Source organism: Mustelus asterias, chromosome 21 (assembly GCF_964213995.1).
Source record: "Mustelus asterias chromosome 21, sMusAst1.hap1.1, whole genome shotgun sequence".
Classification (NCBI taxonomy): Eukaryota; Metazoa; Chordata; class Chondrichthyes; order Carcharhiniformes; family Triakidae; genus Mustelus; species Mustelus asterias.
Window position 1 is genome coordinate 44,150,584 of NC_135821.1, and position 17,229 is coordinate 44,167,812.

Here is a 17,229-nt window from a genome sequence, read left to right on the forward strand (position 1 = left end):
TCCAGGACTTCTGCATTTGCTTCATTATCTGAGAATCATAGAATCCCCACAGTACAGAAGGATGCCATTTGGCCCATCGTGTTTGCACTGACTCTCCGTTACAGCCTCACGGGAGACTGCTGAGTAAAATAAGGGCCCATGGTGTTCGAGGCAAGGTACTAACATGGATTGACGATTGGCTGTCAGACAGAAGGCAGAGAGTTGGGATAAAAGGTTCTTTCTCAGAATGGCAAACGGTGACAAGTGGTGTCCCGCAGGGTTCAGTGTTGGGGCCACAGCTGTTCTCTTTATATATTAACGATCTAGATGACGGGACTGGGGGCATTCTGGCCAAGTTTGCCGATGACACAAAGATAGGTGGAGGGGCAGGTAGTATTGAGGAGGTGGGGAGGCTGCAGAAAGATTTAGACAGTTTAGGAGAGTGGTCCAAGAAGTGGCTGATGAAATTCAACGTGGGCAAGTGCGAGGTCGTGCACTTTGGAAAAAAGAATAGAGGCATGGACTATTTTCTAAACGGTGACAAAATTCATAATGCTAAAGTGCAAAGGGACTTGGGAGTCCTAGTCCAGGATTCTCTAAAGGTAAACTTGCAGGTTGAGTCCGTAATTAAGAAAGCAAATGTAATGTTGTCATTTATCTCAAGAGGCTTGGAATACAAAAGCAGGGATGTACTTCTGAGGCTTTATAAAGCACTGGTTAGGCCCCATTTGGAGTACTGTGAGCAATTTTGGGCCCCACACCTCAGGAAGGGCATACTGGCACTGGAGCGGGTCCAGCGGAGATTCACACGGATGATCCCAGGAATGGTAGGCCTGACATACGATGAACGTCTGAGGATCGTGGGATTATATTCATTGGAGTTTAGGAGGTTGAGGGGAGATCTGATAGAGACTTACAAGATAATGAACGGCTTAGATAGGATGGACGTAGGGAAGTTGTTTCCATTAGCAGGGGAGACTAGGACGCGGGGGCACAGCCTTAGAATAAAAGGGAGTCACTTTAGAACAGAGATGAGGAGAAATTTCTTCAGCCAGAGGGTGGTAGGTCTGTGGAATTCATTGCCACAGAGGGCTGTGGAGGCCGAGACGTTGAGCGTCTTCAAGACAGAAATTGATAAATTCTTGATTTCTCGAGGAATTAAGGGCTATGGGGAGAGAGCGGGTAAATGGAGTTGAAATCAACCATGATTGAATGGTGGAGTGGACTCGATGGGCCGAATGGCCTTACTTCCGCTCCTATTTCTTATGGTCTTATGGTCTTACCCAGACTCTATTTCTGTAATCCCACGTATTTACTCCACTGACCCCCCTAATTCTGGGACACTAAGGGGAAATTTATCATGGCCAATCAACCTAGTCACAAATGGTGCTGAACATTGTACAATCATCAGAAAACATCACCACTTCAGACCTTATGAAGGAGGGAAGTTCATTGATGAAATAGCCGCAGGTGGTTTTGCCTAAGGCACTACCCTAAGGGTCTCCTGCAACAGTGTCCTGGCACTGAGGTGATTAATTTCCAACAATTGCAACCATCTTCCTTTGTGCTAGAAAACACTCCAACCACTGGAGAGTTTTCCCCCTGGTTTCCATCAGCTCCAGTTTCGCTTGGGCTATTTGATGCCACTCTCAGTGAAATGCTGCCTTGATGCCAAAGGCTGTTCCTCTTACCTCACCTGCTGAATTCAGCTCTTTTGTCCATGTTTGGATGAAGGCTTCAATGAGGTCAGGAGCTGAGTGGCACTGGCAGAACTCAAACTCAAGTGTCAGGGAGCAGGTTATTGCTGAGTAAAGGCTGTACAAAAGTACTGTTTACAACCCCTTCCATCACTTTGCTGATGATGCAAGGTAGGCTGATGAGGTGGTAATTGCATGTGTCCTGTTTTTCGTGGACAGGGCATTCCTGGGCAGTTTTCCACATTGCCGGATAGATGCCCATGTAGTAGCTGTACTGGAACAACTGGTTCTGGGCACAGGTCTTCAGTGCTATTGTTGGAATGTTGTCAGGGCCCATAGACCTTTCAGTATTCAGTGCCTTCAGCTGTTTCTTGATGTCAAGTGGAGCGAATCGAATTGGCTGAAGACTGACATCTGTGATACTGGGGACCTCCAGAGAAGGCCGAGATTGTTCAGTCACTTGGCACTTCTGGCGGAAGGTCATTGCAAATGCTTCAGCCTCGTCCTTTGCAGTGTTGTGCTGGGCTGCCCCATTCACAACTAAATGTGACAGGCCTGCAGAACTCAGACCTGATCCGTTGATTGTGGCATTCCTTAGTTCTGTCAGTTGCATGCTTCTTTCACTGTTTGGCATGCAAGTAGTCCTTTCTTGAAGCTTCACCAGGTTGACACCTGTTTTAAGGATGCATGGTGTTGGCATGACCGCCTGCACTCTGCATTAAATCAGGATTAACCCCCCCGGTTTGATAGTAAGTGGTGGGTGCCTGGAATGTGCTGCCAGAGGAAGTGGTGGAAGCAGGCACATTAGTAACATTTAAGAGGCACCTGAATGGGTACATGAATAGGGAGGGAATAGAGGAATAAAGATTGAGTAAGGGCAGAAGTTTTTTTTAGTTTAGTTAGGGCATCATGATGGGCAAGTGCTTGGAAGGCAGAAGGGCCTGTTTCTGTGCTGTACTTGTCTTTGTTCTTTGTTGTTCTTTGTTATGGTAGAGTGGGAGATATGCCGGGCCATTAGGTTTCAGATTGTGGTTGAATACTGCTGCTACTAATGGCCTATAGTGCCGAATGGACGCCCCAGTTTTAAGTTGTTACATATATCAAAATCTATCCAATTTAGATGGTAGGGCCACACAACACGATATAGGGTTTCCTCAATGTTAAGATGGGACTTCTTCCCCATAGGGATTGTGTAGTGGTCACTCCTACCAATACTGTCATGGACAGATGCATCTGCGACAGGTAGGTTTGTGAGGATGAGGTCGAGTAGGTTTTTTCTCCTGTTGGTTCCCTCGCCACCTGCCACAGACCAGCCTAGTAGTTTTCTCCTTTAGGACTCAGAAAGCTTGGTCAATTGTGGTGCTCCCGAGCTACTCTTGGTGAGGGTCATTGCAGTCCCCTACCCAGAGTACATTCTCTGCCCTAGGCACCCAGAGTGCTTCCTCCAACACGGAGAAGCACTGATTCGTCAGCTGAGTTGGTATATGGACGGGTGAGGGGGTGAGGTATGTGGTGGTAATCAGCAGGATCTGTCTTGGCCCATGTTTGACCTGATGACATGGAACATCAGTGATGTGATCCAGTGTTGACGTTGAGAACTCCTTCCCAACTGCATAACACTGTACCACCACCAATTGGTGGAACAGGTTATATCCAGGGATCATGGAAATCATAGAAATCATAGAAACCCTACAGTACAGAAAGAGGCCATTCGGCCCATCGAGTCTGCACCGACCACAATCCCACCCAGGCCCGACCCCCTTTTCCCTACATATTTAACCCGCTAATCCACGCATCCCAGGACACTAAGGGGCAATTTTAGCATGGCCAATCAACCTAACCCGCACATCTTTGGACTGTGGGAGGAAACCGGAGCACCCGGAGGAAACCCACGCAGACACGAGGAGAATGTGCAAACTCCACACAGACATTGACCCAAGCCGGGAATCGAACCCAGGTCCCTGGAGCTGTGAAGCAGCAGTGCTAACCACTGTGCTACCGTGCCGCCCGTGATGGTGTTGTTGGTAAAAGCAAATCACTGTGGATGCTGGAATCTGAAACAAAACCAGAAAATGCTGGAAAATCTCAGCAGGTCTGACAGCATCTCTGGAGTCTGGGAGTTGGTGTCTGGGACATTTTCTGTAAGGTATGATCCCATGAGTATGAATATTCAGCTTGTTGCTTGACTAGTCTGTGGGACATTTCTCCCAATTTTGGCACAAGCCCCCAGATGTTAGTAAGGAGGAGGTTGCAGAGTTGACAGTCCTGGATTTGCAGCTATGTAAAGGCTAAATACTGTGGATGCTGGAATCTGAAACAAAAACAGAAAAATGCTGGAAAATCTCATCAGGTTTGACAGCAGCTGTGGAGAGAGAATAGATCCAACGTTTTGAGTCAGGGGTTGTCCTTTTCTATTCTCTCTCCACAGATGCTGTCAGGCCTGCTGAGATTTTCCAAAAGTTTTTTTCTGAGATTACGGCTGTTACTTCCGGTACCTAGGTCGATGCCAGGTTCTCCATCTGCTTTCATTCCTTTTTGTAGACTTGTTTCAATGGTTTAACACAATTGAGTGGCTTGTATGCCATTTCAGAGTCAACCATATTGCTGTGGATCTGGAGTCACATGTAGGCCAGACCAGGTAAGGATGGCAGATTACCTTCCCTAAAGGGCAGGTGTGAACCAGATAGAGTTTTTTTGGCAATCAACAATGGTTTCATGGTCACTACCAAGATTATGAAACATAGAAGAAACATAGAAACCCTACAGTGCAGAAGGAGGCCATTTGGCCCATCGAGTCTGCACCGACCACAATCCCACCCAGGCCCTACCCCCCCATATTTTACCTGCTAATCCCTCTAACCTATGCATCTCAGGACTCTAAGGGACAATTTTTAACCTGGCCAATCAACCTAACCTGCACATCTTTGGACTGTGGGAGGAAACCGGAGCACCCGGAGGAAACCCACGCAGACACGAGGAGAATGTGCAAACTCCACACAGACAGTGACCCGAGCCGGGAATCGAACCCGGGACCCTGGAGCTGTGAAGCAGCAGTGCTAACCACTGTGCTACCGTGCCGCCCCTTAATTAAAAAAATTAGCTTTTTAATTCCGGATTTAATAACTATAAATTCAAATTCCATCAGCTATTGTGGTGGGATCCAAACCTATCTGACAGGAAGCAGAGAGTCGGAATAAATGGGTGCTTTTCTGGTTGGCAGATGGTAACTAGTGGCATGCCGCAGGGATCGGTACTGGGGCCTCAACTATTTACCATTTCTCTAGACGATCTGGAGGAGGGGACTGAGTGTAGGGTAACAAAGTTTGCAGACGACACAAAGATAAGTGGAAAAGTGAATCGTGTGGAGGGCGTAGAAGGTCTGCAGAGAGATTTGGACAGGCTGAGTGAGTGGGCGAGGATCTGGCAGATGGAGTATAACGTTAACAAATGCGAGGTTATTCACTTTGGAAGAAATAATAGCAAATTGGATTATTATCTAAATGGAAATAAATTACAACATGCTGCTGTGCAGAGGGACCTGGGGGTCCTTGTGCATGAGACGCAAAAACCCAGTCTGCAGGTGCAACAGGTGATCAAGAAGGCAAATGGGATGTTGGCCTATATCGCAAGGGGGATAGAATATAAAAGCAGAGATGTCTTGCTGCATCTGTACAGGGCATTGGTGAGGCCGCAGTTGGAATACTGTGTGCAGTATTGGTCCCCTTATTTGCGGAAGGATGTATTGGCCTTGGAGGGAGTGCAGAGAAGGTTCACCAGGTTGATACCAGAGATGAGGGGTGTTGATTATGAGGAGAGACTGAGCAGATTGGGTTTGTATTCGTTGGAATTTAGAAGGCTGAGGGGGGATCTTATAGAGACCTATAAGATAATGAAGGGGCTGGATAGGGTAGAGATGGAGAGATTCTTTCCACTTAGAAAGGAAACTAGAACTAGAGGGCACAGCCTCAAAATAAAGGGGGGTCGGTTGAGGACGGAGTTGAGGAGGAACTTCTTCTCTCAGAGGGTGGTGAATCTCTGGAATTCTCTGCCCACTGAAGTGGTGGAGGCCACCTCGTTGAATATGTTTAAATCACGGATAGATGGATTCCTGATCGGTAAGGGAATTAGGGGTTATAGGGATCAGGCGGGTAAGTGGAACTGATCCACTTCAGATCAGCCATGATCTTATTGAATGGCGGGGCAGGCTCGAGGGGCTAGATGGCCTACTCCTGCTCCTATTTCTTATATTCTTATGTTCTTATGTACTGTCTCCAGAGCATTAGCCTGGACATTTTTTTTAAAGTTTAAAGTTTATTTATTTGATTTGATTTATTATTGTCACATGTATTAACATACTGTGAAAAGTATTGTTTCTTGCGCGCTATACAGCCAAAACATACCGTACATAGAGAAGAAAAGGAGAGAGTGCAGAATGTAGAGTTACAGTCATAGCTAGCGTATAGAAAAAGATCAGCTTAATACAAGGTAAGTCCATTCAAAAGTCTGACAGCAGCAGGGAAGAAGCTGTTCTTGAGTCGGTTGGTATGTGACCTCAGGCTTTTGTATCTTTTTTCCGAAGGAAGAAGGTGGAAGAGGGAATGTCCGGGGTGCGTGGGGTCCTTAATTATGCTGGCTGCTTTGCCGAGGCAGCAGGAAGTGTAGACGGAGTCAATGGGTGGGAGGCTGGTTTGCGTGATGGATTGGGCTACATTCACAACCTTTTGTCGTTCGTTGCGGTCTTGGGCAGAGCAGGAGCCATACCAAGTTGTGATACAACCAAAAAGAATGCTTTCTATGGTGCATCTGTAAAAGTTGGTGAGAGTCGTAGCTGACATGCCAAATTTCCTTAGTCTTCTGAGAAAGTAGAGGCGTTGGTGGACTTTCTTAACTATGGTGTTGGCATGGGGGGACCAGGACAGTTTGTTGCTGATCTGGACATCTAAAAACCTGAAGCTCTCGACGCTTTCTACTTCGTCCCTGTTGATGTAGACAGGGGCATGTTAGTGTCATAAGTAAGCTTACATTAACGCGGCAATGAAGTTACTGTGAAAATCCCCCAGTCGCCACACTCCAGCGCCTGTTTAGGTACACTGAGGGAGAATTTAGCATGGCCAATGCACCTAACCAGCACATCTTTCAGACTGTGGGAGGAAACCAGAGCACCCGGAGGAAGCCCACACAGACACAGGGAGAACATGCAGACTCCACACAGACAGTGACCCAAGCCGGGAATCGAACTCAGGTCCTTGGCACTGTGAGGCAGCATTGTTAACCATATTTCCTTCCCTAAAGAGCAGTAGTGAACTGGATGGGGTTTTTCTGACAATCGAAAGTGGTTTTGTGTTCACTACAACCGAGACTAGCTTTTTAATTCCAGATTTATTAACTGAGTTTAAATTCCATCAGCTGCTGTGTTGGGATGCGAACCTACAGTCCCCAGAGCATTAGCCTGGGCCTCTGGATTGCTTGTCTGTTGACACTAACATCACACCACCACCTCCCCCAGTGGAAGATTATGAGTTAAGCCATCGAAAGATAAAGGTGGCAGATGGAGATTGGATTTGAAAGATATAATGAAACTATAGCCTTAATTTTGTAGCCCAAATAGGGCAACAGTCAATGTCAATAATTTTGTGCAGGAATCCTATGAATCGCCAAAGCCAGTGAAGCAGCAACTCTTAAAGGCAGCTGCTTGCTATTAAAGGAAATGTTATTTTAGAACATTCGGAAATCTTGATGCAACAATAAGTAGCGATTGCAATGCAAAATATCTCATGTATATTTACCTCCTAAATCATATCTGAAATCGAAGATTTGGGCAGAGAGATTTTAATCTGAGCTATTAATCTCCTCAGGTGCTTGTCTGACTTATGTTTTTATAAATTACTCCAGAGACAACTGGATTGTAATGGGTTTTTGAGATAAACTTCAGGAAGGCAATTCAAAAAACATGATACTTGAGCTTACCTATAATCATCTGCCGCCTGGGAAAAAAATAATAGGCCACCAATCTTTTAAATACAAAAGAATCACTGAATCCTGGACCTTAATTTCAGAATGATTAATGACCAAATTAACTGTGTCTAACGGCAGGCTTTTCACCCTATCTGAAAAATACTCAGATATTTGATGTGAAAATCGATGTGTTGCTGAGTGACCTATTGTGGCACTGTGCATTTTTTTTGCGGAGAATCAAAACTAAAAGCAGCATGATGATAATTTTTAATTTTTTACCCTCCTGAGTGAGGGTAAATCCACCAATGTTCTGAAGAGCAAAATATTCATTATTAATCCCCAGAAGCCTCGCGTTGATAGAATCATAGACTCCCACTGTGCAGAAAGAGGCTATTTGGCCCATCGAATCTGCACCGACCACAACCCTACCCAGGCCCTATGCCCATAACCCCATGCATTTGCTCGAGCTAATCCCCCTAACACCAAGGAGCAATGTAGCCTGGTCAATCCACCTAACCCACACATCTTTGGACTGTGGGAAGAAACCGGAACACCCGGAGGAAACCCACGCAGACACGGGGGCGAATGTGCAAACTGCACACAGACAGTGACCCAAGCCTGGGATCGAACCTGGGTCCCTGGTGCTGTGAGGAAGCAGTGCTAACCACTGTGCCATCCCAATATAGTAACTATATTGTCAATAGGTTGAGATTCCATCAGTGCAAAATATCACTGAGAGAGTTCACTTCAGAGACATCTCCTGGTGTTTTCTTGTTATCCTCATGGGGGAACCATAAACCCAAATTTTACGAAATGACCCCCATGGAGAAGCTGCCAACAGTATTCCACTTCTGTAATTCTTACTCTAACATGAATTAGAACCAGCGCAAATTAACCATGTATTAACAGGTAAATAATACTGCAAATGAAAAGGTACAATTCACTTTAAATAGTTGAGACAGCTAAGATATGTCTTACACAATGAGAAACATGTCACTGCCACGCAAAGGTGTGTAGCCTCATATTTTCACATCTTCTTTATTCGCAGGGGAGGTCAGGTTTCATGTCTGGCTACAGCTCTCACCTTTGAGTTTCACTGGGATGAATAACATCAGCAAGGATCACAGCTACAAACCCTTTCTCCCTCGCGTTACACCATTCCTGATGGTGTAGCTCTCCAGGGTTCCTTTTCAAGTATGCTGCAGTTCACAGTTCGGCCACTCGAGGGCCAACACCCAGCAGCATCTCCAAGATGTTCACACAGCTTTTAGACATTTTTAGCCAGCTCATGCATTGTCCACAAGGGCTCCGATCTCCTTTTCTACCAAACAGAAAAAAAATCGCCCTCTTCCTGAGGATGATGTGCTTCTTCTGCTCACAATAATTCTGTGTTTCTTTTCTCTGTCTTTGCCTGCTGTTTCTTTGGGAGGAATTTACCTAGAAAATGATTAAATATCATTTCCGGTGAGAAAATTGGTCCGATGCCAGTGTGAATCGAATTGTCATCTGCTCACATTTAGTCATTTTAGAGAGGGGCCTAAACACATTGGCAAGCCTGGCTTCACAGAGATTGGGCGCTGTTTTTAAAGGGTGCCCCTATTTCAAAGTGAAATTGAAGACCCCCCCCTCTCCCCCCATAGATATCGGGACCTCCCCTTCGTTGATGGTATTCCAGCCCCCTCCCAGCATAGATAGTGCCTGATCTCCCCCCAACACCGAACATAGATCACTGGCATCGGGGCCCCAAAATTGGCCTCCCTTCATTCTCCATCCACTTCATGCTTCTTTCATGCTTCACTCCCTTTGAACCCTGCCCCTTTTAGGCCCCACCCTCTTGGCACTGCCCCTGGCACGCGAAGTGCCACAGCACTTCCCTGGCATGTCTCCAACCACCCAGGGGCTTCAATGCCCTCCAAGCACCCCCACCCTCCGGTGTGATCATCACACATAGGGAGTGATATTACAAAAACAACTTTTAGTCCAGGACGGGTGTAAAAACAGAAGTGTTTCAGATCTGTTTTTTGGGTGAGTTCAAATCTTGAATCTTATCCACTTAGAGTAAAATTAACAGCAGATACGATTTGTCGCTTGTAGGAGAAGGGGGCAGGTCTTAAGTCACCCGAATGCTGGCTGAGAACAGCAGGGTGCGACATTGCGCATGTGCAGGTCTCCAGCAGCAAAGGCCTTTCACTCACACAACAAAAACAGGAAATGGGAAATTCGTCAGAGCTCTGATGAAGGGTCATCTGGACTCGAAACGTTGGCTCCATTCTCTCTCCATAGATGCTGGCGACCTGCTGAGATTTTCCAGCATTTTCTGTTTTTGTTTGAGATTCCAGCATCTGCAGTATTTTGCTTTTAGGCCTGTCACTCGGCCTCTGCTGCTATCAGCCAACATCAGAAACAGCATCCCACCCCAGCTACCACGGGGGCCTGTGACCTACTGCGAACCCCCCCACCCATCCAACCAACCGTCTCCGCAAACCCCCTGCCTGGATCAATCCATCCCTCCCTCCTCCTCCCCATGATAGGCCACCTGACCCCCGCATGATTGGCCCACCTGACGCCATCTGTGATTGACCGCTTCACCCCCCTGACCGGCCTCCCTCTTCCCACTGATCACTTTGCAGAATGCCCAGCAGATCCCCCCTCAGTGAGCGGCCACCCCTGGTCTGGCCCCGTGCCCCCAGTAGGCCCTGCTGCCACTTTCCCCACCCTCTTGGCACTGCCTGCTGCCCAGGGTTGGCACTGCCAAAGGCACACACCCTCATTCCCCCGACCCCCTGGGGGTCTCAATGGCCCCCAGTTCTACCAATGAGGCCATCACGATTGGTCCTCATTGTTGGAGACCAGCTATGATCCTTGCCAGAGAGAACCTCTCACAGCAAAGCCACAGGGGCAAGTGAGCCTGGACGATTTCATCCCGGGCTCATTAAATCAACGTAAGTTCCGATTATTATAAATTTAAATAAATTATTCAGCCGATTTGGAGAATTATTCAGAGTACAGGAATGAGATAGAGAATCTGGTGAACTGGTGAGGCAACAATAATCTCTCTCTCAATGTCAACAAAATGAAGGAGCTTGTCATCGACTTCAGGGAGCATAGAGGAGAACATGCCCCTGTCTACATCAATGGGAATGAAGTAGAAAGGGTCGAGAGCTTCAAGTATTTAGGTGTCCAGATCACCAACAACCTGTCCTGGTCTCCCCCAGTCATCAGTATAGTTAAGAAAGCCCACCAACAACTACTTTCTCAGAAGACTAAGGAAATTTGGCATGTCAGCTACAACTCTCACCAACTTTTACAGGTGCACCATAGAAAGCACTTTTTCTGGTTGTATCACAGCTTGGTATGGGCTCCTCCTCTGCCCAAACCGCAAGGAACTACAAAAGGTTATGAATGTAGTCCAATCCATCACGCAAACCAGCCTCCCATCCATTGACTCTGTCTACACTTCCCACTGCCTCGGCAAAGCAGCCAGCATAATTAAGGACTCCAAGCACCCCGGACATTCCCTCTTCCACCTTCTTCCATTGGGAAACAGATGCAAAAATCTGAGGTCACGTACCAACCGACTCAAGAACAGTTTCTTCCCTGCTGCTGTCAGACGTTTGAATGAACCTACCTTGCATTAAGTTGATCTTTCTCTACACCCTAGCTATGACTGTAACACTACATTCTGCACTCTCTCCTTTCCTTCTCTATGTACGGTATGTTTTGTCTGCATAGCGTGCAAGAAACAATACTTTACATGGTATGCTAATATATGTGACAATAATTAATCTAATCAAATCAAATCAAATCGAATCAACCTTTCCCCGGAAATGGATGCGAGGCTGATCGCGCTGCATATATCCGGTGTCAGTCAGATCGCGAGAGGTGAAGAATCGAGCGTGACCCTGACTTTTCAGCTCTCACGTGATCTTACCAGCTCGCCCCACTGATAAGGTCGCTCTCCTATTCTCCGTTTGTGGATGCCAGCAGTGATTCATGCCAGGTTCCCGCTGCGCCCGAGGGTCGAAGAATCCCGGGAGCAGGGAGGGTCCAGCTGGTAACTGACTGAGCATATTTAAATTAATCTTTAAATATACTAATCTGGTTTCCCCCTCACTGGGCGGGAACCAGATTACGTCCCGGAATGGGGGCTGGGAGAATCCCAAAAAGGGTTCTCGCTGGTGCTAAATACCCTTGGCTCCTCCCTGCAATTCTCTGGCTCCATGTGCCTCCAGTGCAGTCTGCGCACCAGCATGCGGGCACTGTCTGCAACTGTGACCCGATCGCTTTCCTCCTCCAGCTCCTTCGCATGGACCTCATTTTTGTGTCCACCAATAGCATGGCTTTTTTGTTAACTTCCTTCTTGTTGGTGTTGCTTCCAGGTTATGGGTGGCCAGGTCATATTGACCAATACTCATATTATTGTCAAAAATTCCAGTTTATAATTGATTCCCTTTACATTTTATGCCAATTTTTCAAAGCCTTTTTTCAAACATTCTGAAAAACAAGTAGATTCCTTTGAAAATTTAAAGAAATTAAGATATTCCTTGCTGTGCTGTTCTGTGGTTAAAGATCATCACAGCATAAGAGAATATTGTTCTTATTTTTCTCCCCTGTCCCTCCAACGTATACACTCTTGAATGTTTGTCATACAGGTGGAGATGAGCATGTCCAATGTGTAGCAAGGTTGTAAAGGCCTCCTTTGTAACAATCATTACACACAGGAAGCCATCTCCTAATGTATCATCAATTTGCTGCACTCACACTCCAAGATTACAAAAATGACAAGCCTAAAACTATTCCGTAAATAGCACAGTCAGATTGAATGCACAGCTGCCAAGGGTCCTTCAACGGCAATTTCCAAACTCATAACATCCGCCAATCGGAAGAACAAGAGCAATAGATACTTAGGAAAACCACCATTGCAAGTTCCATTCCAAGCCGCACTCCACCCTTGTAACTATATGACCATTCCTTCACTGATACTAGATCAAACTTCTGGAAGTTCCTGCCCAGCAGGTGTACCTACATCAGATAGTTGACAGCGGTTCAAGGAGGCGGTTCACCACCACCTTCTCCAGGGCAAATTGGGACGGACCATAAATGCTGACCTTGCGAGTGAAGCTCACATCCCATGAAGGAAGAGATTAAAGCCATGGAGGTGGATAGAACCGACCGAGCACTCTGTTAAAAGAAATTAGCAGGCTTTTCCTTTTTGGATCTCACCTCTGCAAAAAAAAAAGAATAAGAGGTGTCACACTTAGAAACTAGAAGCAGGAGGAGGCCATTCGGCCCTACGAAGCTGCTCTGCCATTCATTTCGATCTTGGCTGATCATCAAATTCAACATCCTGATCCCCCCCTTACCCCCTCCCACCACCTCCCCCCCTCCGCCACCCCCCAGCCACCATATACCTTGATCCCTCTAGCCCAGGAATAGAATCATAGATAATAGAACAAGTCGCTGAATTTGTATTGTGGAATAATAATTCTTCTGGTGGTCTCTGTGAAGTTCCATATTGGGTTGCTATGTGTGATTGGATGACTGCAAAGACACTTTTTTAAGAAACATTTTGCCAACAGCACACTGCAAAATTATGTTTTTGAATATGGTTGAATTTGAAGGAAGCCATCACAGGTCAATCTTTAAAAGAACATAACAAATAAGACAGCTAACTGAAGGAGTATTCTGACTGCGACAGGTAGTGCAGGTTGGGGAGGGATGGGGTCTTGATGGATGCGTGGGCGGCTGAGGGCAGGCAGGACTCCATGTCCCCACCACAGGAAGGTAAGCGTTCACAATCATTGGAGTGATCATAAGTGAGGCCATGACCCACAGTTGGTCGGACATCATTGAAGATGGCAGAAAGCTGATAGCTACACCTCCTCCCCACATTCCACTTCCCCCTCATCCCACAATCACTGCTGGTGTACAAGCTGTAGATAGTTCCATGAGCCCTTTGTACTTCCCCCCCCCCCCCACCTCTGTAACCGCAGGCCTACCCTTTTACCTGTCCCTTCTCCACTAACTTCAATGATAAACTATGAAAACAGAAGAAGTTTCAAGATTTCCTTAATGAGATTCTTCCTGTCAGTGCCTTGATAACCATTGTACTGGTACCACTGGAATATTTCCTGATCTCTTACAATTACAGGCATTTGGACTTTTTATTGCCCATTTCCTGTCTTAGGAATGCAGCACATACAGCACACCAGATATTTCATACTGCTTCCTGTATATGTGCTTCCTTGCAGAGGTGAATTGACCATTACTATTTTTCACTCACTTAACCGTTCTGTTGCCTCAAAGATCAAGCTGGCAAACTCAATCATGGCCAATTTGACTTAAGATATCACACCTTTATATACAATCTCATTGCATAACAGACATAACTAGTTATTGCGTGCAGCCAAAACTTGATGTAAGTCCATATTGCACTGCTGGTCTATTCAAAATGGTGTCACATAGGTGCTCCACACCAAAAGGGTGCTTCCACAGGACCAATACCATTTTGGATGGGAAATCGCACCCATAGCGCTAGAAATATGGCCACTACGGAGCCAAATTTTTAAGCTTCTATGTTTTTTCCTTTTCTTTCTCCCAAAATAAACTGCACCATGCATTGCACTCCAACAGAGAAGAAAAGCACAGAACCTTCCCTAGGCTTTTATTGATATAACTTTATAGCCTTCCGTTAGAGAATCAAGTTGTTCAGTTCAGATTACCTTTGATGGATAATATCTTGCCTCTAAGTAAAGCCACTCCTTTTTATTTGCTTCTTTGTTGATGGCTTTAAATCCCTCCTACATCTGCCAAATATTTTTTGCATTCCCCCAGAATATTCTCCACCTTGTGGGAGGGGGAGGAGTGGGTTCAAAGGTGGAACTTACTGTTGGATCTCAGTCATTATTGACTGTTGACCAGCCCGAGGACAACTCTACTTCTGATATTTGCCCTGTGTAATAACTCAGGAAGCCCAACTGGAAAGGAACATTATTTATTGCTAAACACAAAATAAAGCCACTACTCCGTGGAGTACATACACGACAAAGGTTCTGCAGACCCTCCCGGTTTCTGTCTTATAATAAAGGGCTCAAGCGTCGAGTTCCACTTGGACAAGCCTTTGTCTATTGCCAAGGGAACTTGTATTCAATGAGCCCCACAGGGAAATCATGTAGTGAGCCCCAATGGAGCTCATGGGGGTTATCACACCCTGGGCAGGGTTTTCTGGCCATACTCACCCCAAAACTAGAAAGTCCTGCCTGAGGTCAGCTTTGCATAGCTTGTCTCGCCAGCCACTATGATTCCCGTGGTGGGCGGGACAGGTAAACTCCCCCAATCCCTGTCTTAGCATCTGTTTGTTACCTGTTCACAGCATTGTTGAAGAGGTTGCTAGTTTAGTGAAGATTGAACCCTTGGCTCAGATGTTTCCACATGTTTGTTGGCCGATAGCTGAACTAGCTTTCCTTCCCACGTTGCCCTTCCATGAGTTGAACGAGGCACTTCCTACTATTCAACTGAACAGCTCCTCCTTAACTGAGCCACTCTTTCTTTTTAACCTTAATTTCTATTTATAAATGGACCATTTCTCATGGGAATTTGCTGAGACACTGCCCTAAGCTGAAAATTATGCATTGGTTCAAAATCACCTACTCATCCATTGATGTACAGAAGACTGCCGAGTTCAGAAGCCAAAGCAACATGTGTCTTCAATATCTTCAGCAGTATAAGTAAGTCTGTATTGAATTTAAAATTGTCTCTCAGTGCCGTTAGACTTGTGCACTTTCCACATACTTGGCACTTATGGGCAAGTTTGTACATTTAAAATCAGTTAACCAGTTAAGTTGTATATCTTCTCATTGATTTGAAAGCCGGACCATCAGTCACTATATTGCAGCAGTCAAAAACTAAATATGTGTTATCTGAAGGAGGATGAGGATAAATCGAAATCCCTGTTCTTTGACATACTTATGTAAATGGCTCAGGGGAATGTGAGCTGTAACTTTAGCTTCAGTGGAGTAAAATTATGTCCTTTACTGTTTATTTGTCTTATGTGACTTAAAGTACATGAGTTATGACGAGAGAATTGGGACTGCACCTCTCTTTATAAATCCTGGTGTGTTGATAATGTGAAGAATTAAAAGTTTATTTATTAATCACAAGTAGGCTTACATTCACATTGCAATTAAGTTACTGTGAAAATCCTCTAGTCACCACCCTCCCGCGCCTGTTCGGGCACACTGAGGGAGAATTTAGCATGGTTAATTCACCTAACCTGCACATCTTTGGACTGTGGGAGGAAAACGGGGCATCCAGAGGAAACTCTTGCAAGATATGTACTTTGTTGGTATCTTTTCCTATATCATCTTTAGAAATCATGTTCCGATATTCCTCATTCTTTACCTGACTGATGTCAAAATTACATCCACCACTTACTGATGCCTGGAATCTACCAAAGGTGCTCTGTAACCAGTTCCACAATATGATATATCCATGCTGTTAGTTTCCTTGCTCCTTAACTTCTCTCCTTTGCCTTTTACATCAAGTGAATGGGCAATGTGGCCCTTTATGAATTGCATTACTTGAATACTCGGTCCAGAAGTATTGCAGTCATAAAAAGGGTTGTAAATTTAATGAACTTTCTGCGAATTTGCAAGAGGATTATATTACACACTGCAAATAGCACATAAGTGTGAAAGTTGCGAAACATATTTTCCTCACTCTCACAATATCTGAAAGACACGTTTTGCTTGTTGGACATGCACATCCAATAGCTTTTGAAGAACTACCATACATTTGACTCACTTGCAGACCTCTCTTCCTCTTAGATAAACAACGTTTCTGGCTGTTCTCAAAAAAAAAGAATGCTTTGGCAAGCATTCAGGAAGTGTTGCTTGAAGTCATGTACGGAAATCTGTGCAATTTACTCTGATTTCTCGGTTCAAAACAAGCTCATTTCATTCTGCTCATCCAGTGCTTTGCACAAGGTTATTTTTAAAATAAATAGGTCCTTACTCTACATTTAGACTAGTATTCAACATACATGAATATCTACAGAGCTGCTTCAGCCGGGTGAAGAAGCAAAGCCACAGATAAGAGCAATGCTTGAAACTTGAGCATAACATTTTAAACTTTTTTCACTGTGAAGGAAGCTTTTGAACAGCTGGACACTGAAGCACGGTAAGGTAAGTGTTCCACGATGTATCAGAAGCGTGCATTTGCCTCGATCATTTATTTCTCCCTGGGTGTTTTAGTGATGCATGCAAACAATTCTGAGGAAAATAGTTGAAGAACAATTAGAAGTGAGACTCATTAAGAAGAATTAAGATCACAAACAGTGAGTGCCTGTGCATGGAAATTAATTTTGATTCTTTAAGCTGCCTTGTTGAGTTACATAACAAGTTGATCACTGCCTGGACAAGCATCTTTCAATTGTTTAGTTTTTGTCGTTTGACTTTGCTCCATTGAAAAATTAATGTTGCTGAAATCTGGGAGAGAAATTCAAGGGGTCAAAACTCTTAGAAGTATCTAAATAACCAATTACATTGGTGTCCTTGAGCAATAGCTTTGAGCAATAATTGCTTCATTTTGCATGATAATA